Raw genomic sequence first — 5,599 nt, 5'->3', positions numbered from 1 at the left:
ACTGAGGCTACATGTGGCTATGCTACTGCAGAATGAGTAATGGTCACCTTGCTTGCCTGTACAGTTGCTGTACTACTAGTAACTACTCATTACTTTATAAAGCACTCTGAGATATATGGAGTACGAAAAGTGCTGCACAGTGCCAAGTTCAATAGCCGAATGGATAGGCTCTTTAAATATCAGTAAAAGGAATGGGGAGTTAGCTCTGTCATTCTGCCCTTGATTCAAGCCGCTCTGGAGGCCGCAATGGAGATGAATACATTCCATTCAAAATACTTAAGGAATGGTTGTTTTAAATGCATGTCCATTTTCTCTCCCAATTCTCTTACGTTTGGAGTAATTAAAGGAATAGCTCTCTAAAAATTAAGGTATATGAATAGAATTTTAAGTAAGGAAACTATTCTCATTATTCTTCACCTCTTGAGAGAAAAATAGAGTCTGCATATTATCTTAAATTCATGAAACACACAAAGCCAAATTTCACTATATCTGACTTTTTTCTGGTGAACAAAGAAGGAATGCTGACAGGCAAATTCTGTACAGGTCTACTCTGAAGTGAGCCACATGTGTTCAATGGAAACTGCTCCCAGGTAATAGTCTTATAATTATAATGAATGATCAATAAAGTCAGCAATATCAAGTAGTTTAAAGCTGCAAATGCCATTTTTGTTAGCCAACCAAACAGGAAAGATAAATCTGTGGGTTCTTTTACTTTCTAATCCAAAAATGCTGCCTTTATGAATAAAAATATTTCTTTCAGCTATGAATACCCAAGGAAGCTCACAAAACATATAAGTAAAATAAAATCATATGATTGCATCAACATTTTAAAGCACTATTTAAAAACAAACTAGTGTCCACACTGAACAGCAGAAGCAAGAAAAACTGGTCTTTAATGCCAATTCCTATAGAGATGGTTCTCTTCATTACCATTATAGGCAATTCTATTGTGTGTGTTTTAAAGTTCATTCACACCTAGACCGCAAACTAATAACTTCAGTGACTGCTTATAATATCTTTTCTTCTGTTTGGTATCACTTTTGAAGTAATGGAGCAGGTGGCGCTGTGGTCTAAACCACTCGGCCTCTTAGGCTCGCTGATTGGAAGGTCGGCGGTTTGAATCCCCGTGACGGGGTGAGCTCCCGTTGCTCTATCCCAGCTCCTGCGAACCTAGCAGTTCGAAAGCATACCAGCATGAGTAGATAAATAGGAACTGCTGCAGGGGGAAGGTAAACAGCGTTTCTGTGTGATCTGGCACTCATCATGGTTTCCCATTGTTCCAGAAGAGGTTTAGGCATGCTGGCCACATGACTCGGAAAGCTGTCTGTGGACAAACGCAGACTCCCTTGCCCTGAAACGAGACGAGCGCCACACCCCATAGTGAAGTTTGAATGAACTTAACCATCCAGGGGTCCTTTCCCTTTTACCTTTACCACTTTTGAAGTTGTTGGTTTGTGATCCAGGATGGGAATGAACAGAATTAAAATATGAGGAGGGATGCAATGTCACACTTTTCCAAACATTCCATGAGCACAAGAATATCAGGTTGTCAGATGGAATGACCCCCCCCCCCGTGCCCACTCTCTGCCCACTGTTTGAGGGGGAGGTGTTTCCTCCTGACTGCCCCCCCCCCAAGCCAAGGAAAGTAAAGTGGGGAAATGATGTGTTATACTAGTAGAAGTCCTTGTGTGGACTTCTGCTAGCAAGACTAGTTAGCAAAATTCAGTCTCTTGCTATATATATAATCTTTAAAAACAGCATTTCCCCCTACCTCTGGATACCATATTGTCTTACACTGAACATAACCAAAAGATTTTATAATCTGAACCAAAGAGAGAGAGAGAGAGGCACTGCACATTCTTTGTTATTTCATGAAAATCTTTTAATAACAATTATTTACAAAGAAAAACAGCATGCAAATTTAAACAATGTTAGGTTATGCAGCACTTCTTCTGAATATATGTACAGTTGTACCTTGGAAGTTGAACGGAATCCGTTCCGGAAGTCCGTTCAACTTCTAAAACTTTCAGAAACCAAAGCGCGGCTTCGGATTGGCTCCTGCAGCCAACCAGAAACCGTGGAAGCCCCATCAGATATTTGGGTTCCAAAGAACATTTGGAGCACTCACTTCTGGGTTTGCTGCATTCAGGAGCCAAAACATCTGAGTGTCAAGGCATTTGGGAGCCAAAGTACAACTGTATAACCAGTCATGACTAAACATATTGGGGAAACCCTAGTAGGCTTAGAAGATTCATCCAGACTCCACTATTTGTGTAGTTAAAGTTGGTAAATGATACTTTTTTGCTCTTGTCATCATTAGGACCATTCCCTCGTCTCAGAGCTTTTTTTGTGGTGCAGTCCACCAATGCAAATTTTAATCTGATGGTAGCTTTTTGGGTATCGCATTTAAAGCCATCCAAATTCAAGACTATATGCCTTAATTCTTCTGTATCTGACTTTCACCCAGGCCCCATGGAAAAGCAAATAATCTGTGTCTGAGTTTTCCCTCTTTTTATGGAAAGCATGTCCTAGGAAAGAGAAATGACAGGAGAGGCTGATGCCCATGACTCTTTCCCGAAATGTCAGATGTGCCCATTACTACTGTAACCTGTAGTCAAATTAGATTGTATATTTCCATTCTTCTTTCCCTGTTGCTTGTTTTAGTGCATTTGAGTAGAAAGTTCAAAATGCATAATTATGATGGGAGATGGGGGGGTATGTACTAAAGTGCTGAACAGCAATAACAAAGTGGAAATGTGCCAATTTAGCAAATATCATAAAAGCTACAAAGACATTTAGCTTAAAATTCAATTTGCTAATTTTTCAAGTGACCAATTTATTGCAAAAATAATGTTAACATACGGCTGTACCTGGTATTTAAAAAATAAAGGGACACTTACAGACACGCGAGCCTCTTCACCGCCACATCCACAATGCATTTGCTTTCTTCTGTGTTTCAGAAGTTCAAATGAAAACATGTTCAATATGAAATGCATTTATTCTGTGACCCTCTAGACACCTCGTATCATTTGCTGAGTTATAAGGCTATCTTCAGATGATCTGCATAAACTTGGTGCAGTGTGGGATTATTCAACTTCCATTCTGAATGTTTAATAAGGAAATGAACGGCTTTCTTCTCTACGATACAGCAATGAATGTATCAGCAGGGAACCACTGTAAATGTCTTTAAAACCTATGGTCCTAAATAGCTGAAATGGAATTATGCAGATGCTAGAAGGGTAGGAGGTGCAAATTTGTCTCAGTGCACAAAATTAATATTGGGTCTTTTAGGGAACAGCAGTCATTTTGTTGCCTAAAGCCAAAACTAATTTTTAAAAAACAATTTGACTTCCCTGATGTCATAATACAGCCCTTTTGAACACTGTGAACTGTATACCTTATAAGCACAGAGATCACAGAAAATACACACACACCTAGTAATAATTCAAAACTCATATTTTATTTCTGTAAGGTGCAGGCATTTTGCAGTCAATGATCCCAAGCTTTTGCTCACATGCCGTGGTTATGTATATTTACAAATTATTGCTTTTGTGTTACATGGTGTAACAATCCCTATGAAAAAGGAATTAAGACTCATGGGATAAAGAAAACCTTTTCCTTTCTTTTTTTTCTTATGTTTCAGGAGGGTTCTGGCAGGGTTGCATGTTTTTTCACCCAGTTTTGTTACCTGAGGTGAAGGATAAAATGGCACTACCTGCTTCAAAAAGTTTGAGACATACTGCTGAAAGTGCCCCAAATTTAGGCCCGTTGCAGGCCTACTAATTTAGCGCAAATGAAGCATTTACAATGTGACTTTTAGACAAGATGGTTGACCTACTTGTGCCTTGACCTTAGCACAGCTGGAAAAGTGAAGAAAGAGCAAGACCAGATTCTGCCCCTAAGGTTTTCTCAGTAAAGAAATAGAAACACCAGGAAATACAGCTCCTAAGTGATCATTAGAACATGCTGTCTGCAAAGAAAGATGCGAGCACATCTTAAACAGAGGTAAAATTGCTTCCCCCTCCCTTGCTCTTGCAACAGCCTTGAAACAGAGGCATCCTTTTTTTTTCTTGTGCATATACCTTGCCCAGAAAAGTGGTTCTGTAGCCTTACTATTGCCATCTTTTTTATTTCTCTGTATAGCTATAAAGGAAGTCCTAGAAATACAGATACAGAGCCCTGCTGTAAAGGAATGCTGATGGTTCTGCATAATTTAATGTTAGAAGTATTTGACATATGAAATGTTTGTGTGTCAGTTGAACCCCCCCCCCCCAAAAAAAAAGGATAATGGAGCAAGATATTTGGGGGAACTGACCTGCCCGAGTGCCTAAACACTTATAATAAGTGCCATGAAGTGGAGGGGTGTGATTTTCACTTGATAGAAATGCAGGATACAAATCAATTACACCCAATCCAAACCCTGTTCAGCAATGGAGCTGCTGCTACTGCTCTTCCTAAGCCTGATGGAGGAAAAACAACCTTTTAAAATAGCAGTCCATGCTGCATTTCTAGGCCATGAGACAGAGCTAACAGCCTTAGGATCCAGCCTAAGTCCCCCCCCCCCATCTGATCATACCCCACCACACCACCACTTTGTGGGGACCTATATCACCTTTGCTTTAGCCAGCTGAACCCCAGCTGGACTTGGATGGGCAAGTTGGATATGCCAGCACATCTTTGACTAAGGTTGGGGACTTCGTGACAGCTGAGCCTGTCTGAGCTAGAGATCTGCTACATCCGACATTGTTCATCCTGGTGGATCTTGCCACAGGACTCTCCCATTAGTCAGCCATGCTTTAATTCAATTGGAAGCTAACTTGTCCCATCCAGAGCCAGGGCTTTTTCGGCTGTGGCTCTGAAGTGGTGGAATGCTCTGTCCCAAGAGACTAGGGCCATGTGGGACTTGACATCTTTCCGCAGGGCCTGCAAGACAGGGCTGTTCCACCAGGCCTTTGGCCAACACACAGCCTGACCCCCTCCTTTGGTAATTCTTCACAGAACTCTAGCCCAATGGTTGCCATCAATTTGATTTGAACTGATTTTATAATGAATTGATTTTAGAATGCTGTATTATTTTACTGTTGTTAGCCACTCTGAGCCCAGCTTCAGCTGGGGAGGGTGGGATATAAATAAAATTATTATTATTATTATTATTATTATTATTATTATTATTATTATTATTATTATTATTTTCAAGGGAACCAAAGAGTAACTAGATTTCTGGACACAACCCAATGAATTCACTTTCAGAAAACTCGCAGAATCCTGGAAAGACTTTTATAAATTAAATCTCAGTCTCATCCTTGTAATGAGGTTAGAATGTGGACATGTTTTTACAATGAAGATTGTTGTACAAAATATCTCATTCAATGTGTGTGTCATCCCCTCCCCCCCCCCCGAAAGAAGGAAGGTATTTGTTCGAAGTCCAACTAATGTTTCATCAAAATTGCTCAAAGTTGAAGTTGACGTAAGTTGGCCATTAGCTGTTCAGATGTATGCCACCAGATCTTCCTTCTTGAACTCTGGGGCATGATATCCCATGGCTATAATAGAGACTTCGATTTCAATCCCAACTACAGATGTATCCCACTGTGCTTAA

At 40.2% G+C, this 5,599-nt stretch overlaps 1 long non-coding RNA gene across 1 annotated transcript; it reads left to right on the top strand.

The window, feature by feature from the left end:
* Positions 1-529: 529 nt before the first annotated feature.
* Positions 530-5,395, top strand: LOC308586331. Its single transcript, XR_014007820.1, has 3 exons — positions 530-590; positions 3,856-4,005; positions 5,198-5,395. It is a non-coding gene; the product is annotated as an uncharacterized lncRNA (long non-coding RNA).
* The last annotated feature ends 204 nt before the right edge of the window (positions 5,396-5,599 follow it).

Source organism: Podarcis bocagei (assembly GCF_964188305.1).
Source record: "Podarcis bocagei genome assembly, chromosome: 4".
In the NCBI taxonomy this organism is placed as follows: domain Eukaryota; kingdom Metazoa; phylum Chordata; class Lepidosauria; order Squamata; family Lacertidae; genus Podarcis; species Podarcis bocagei.
This window is presented reverse-complemented; position numbering and strand designations above follow the sequence as displayed.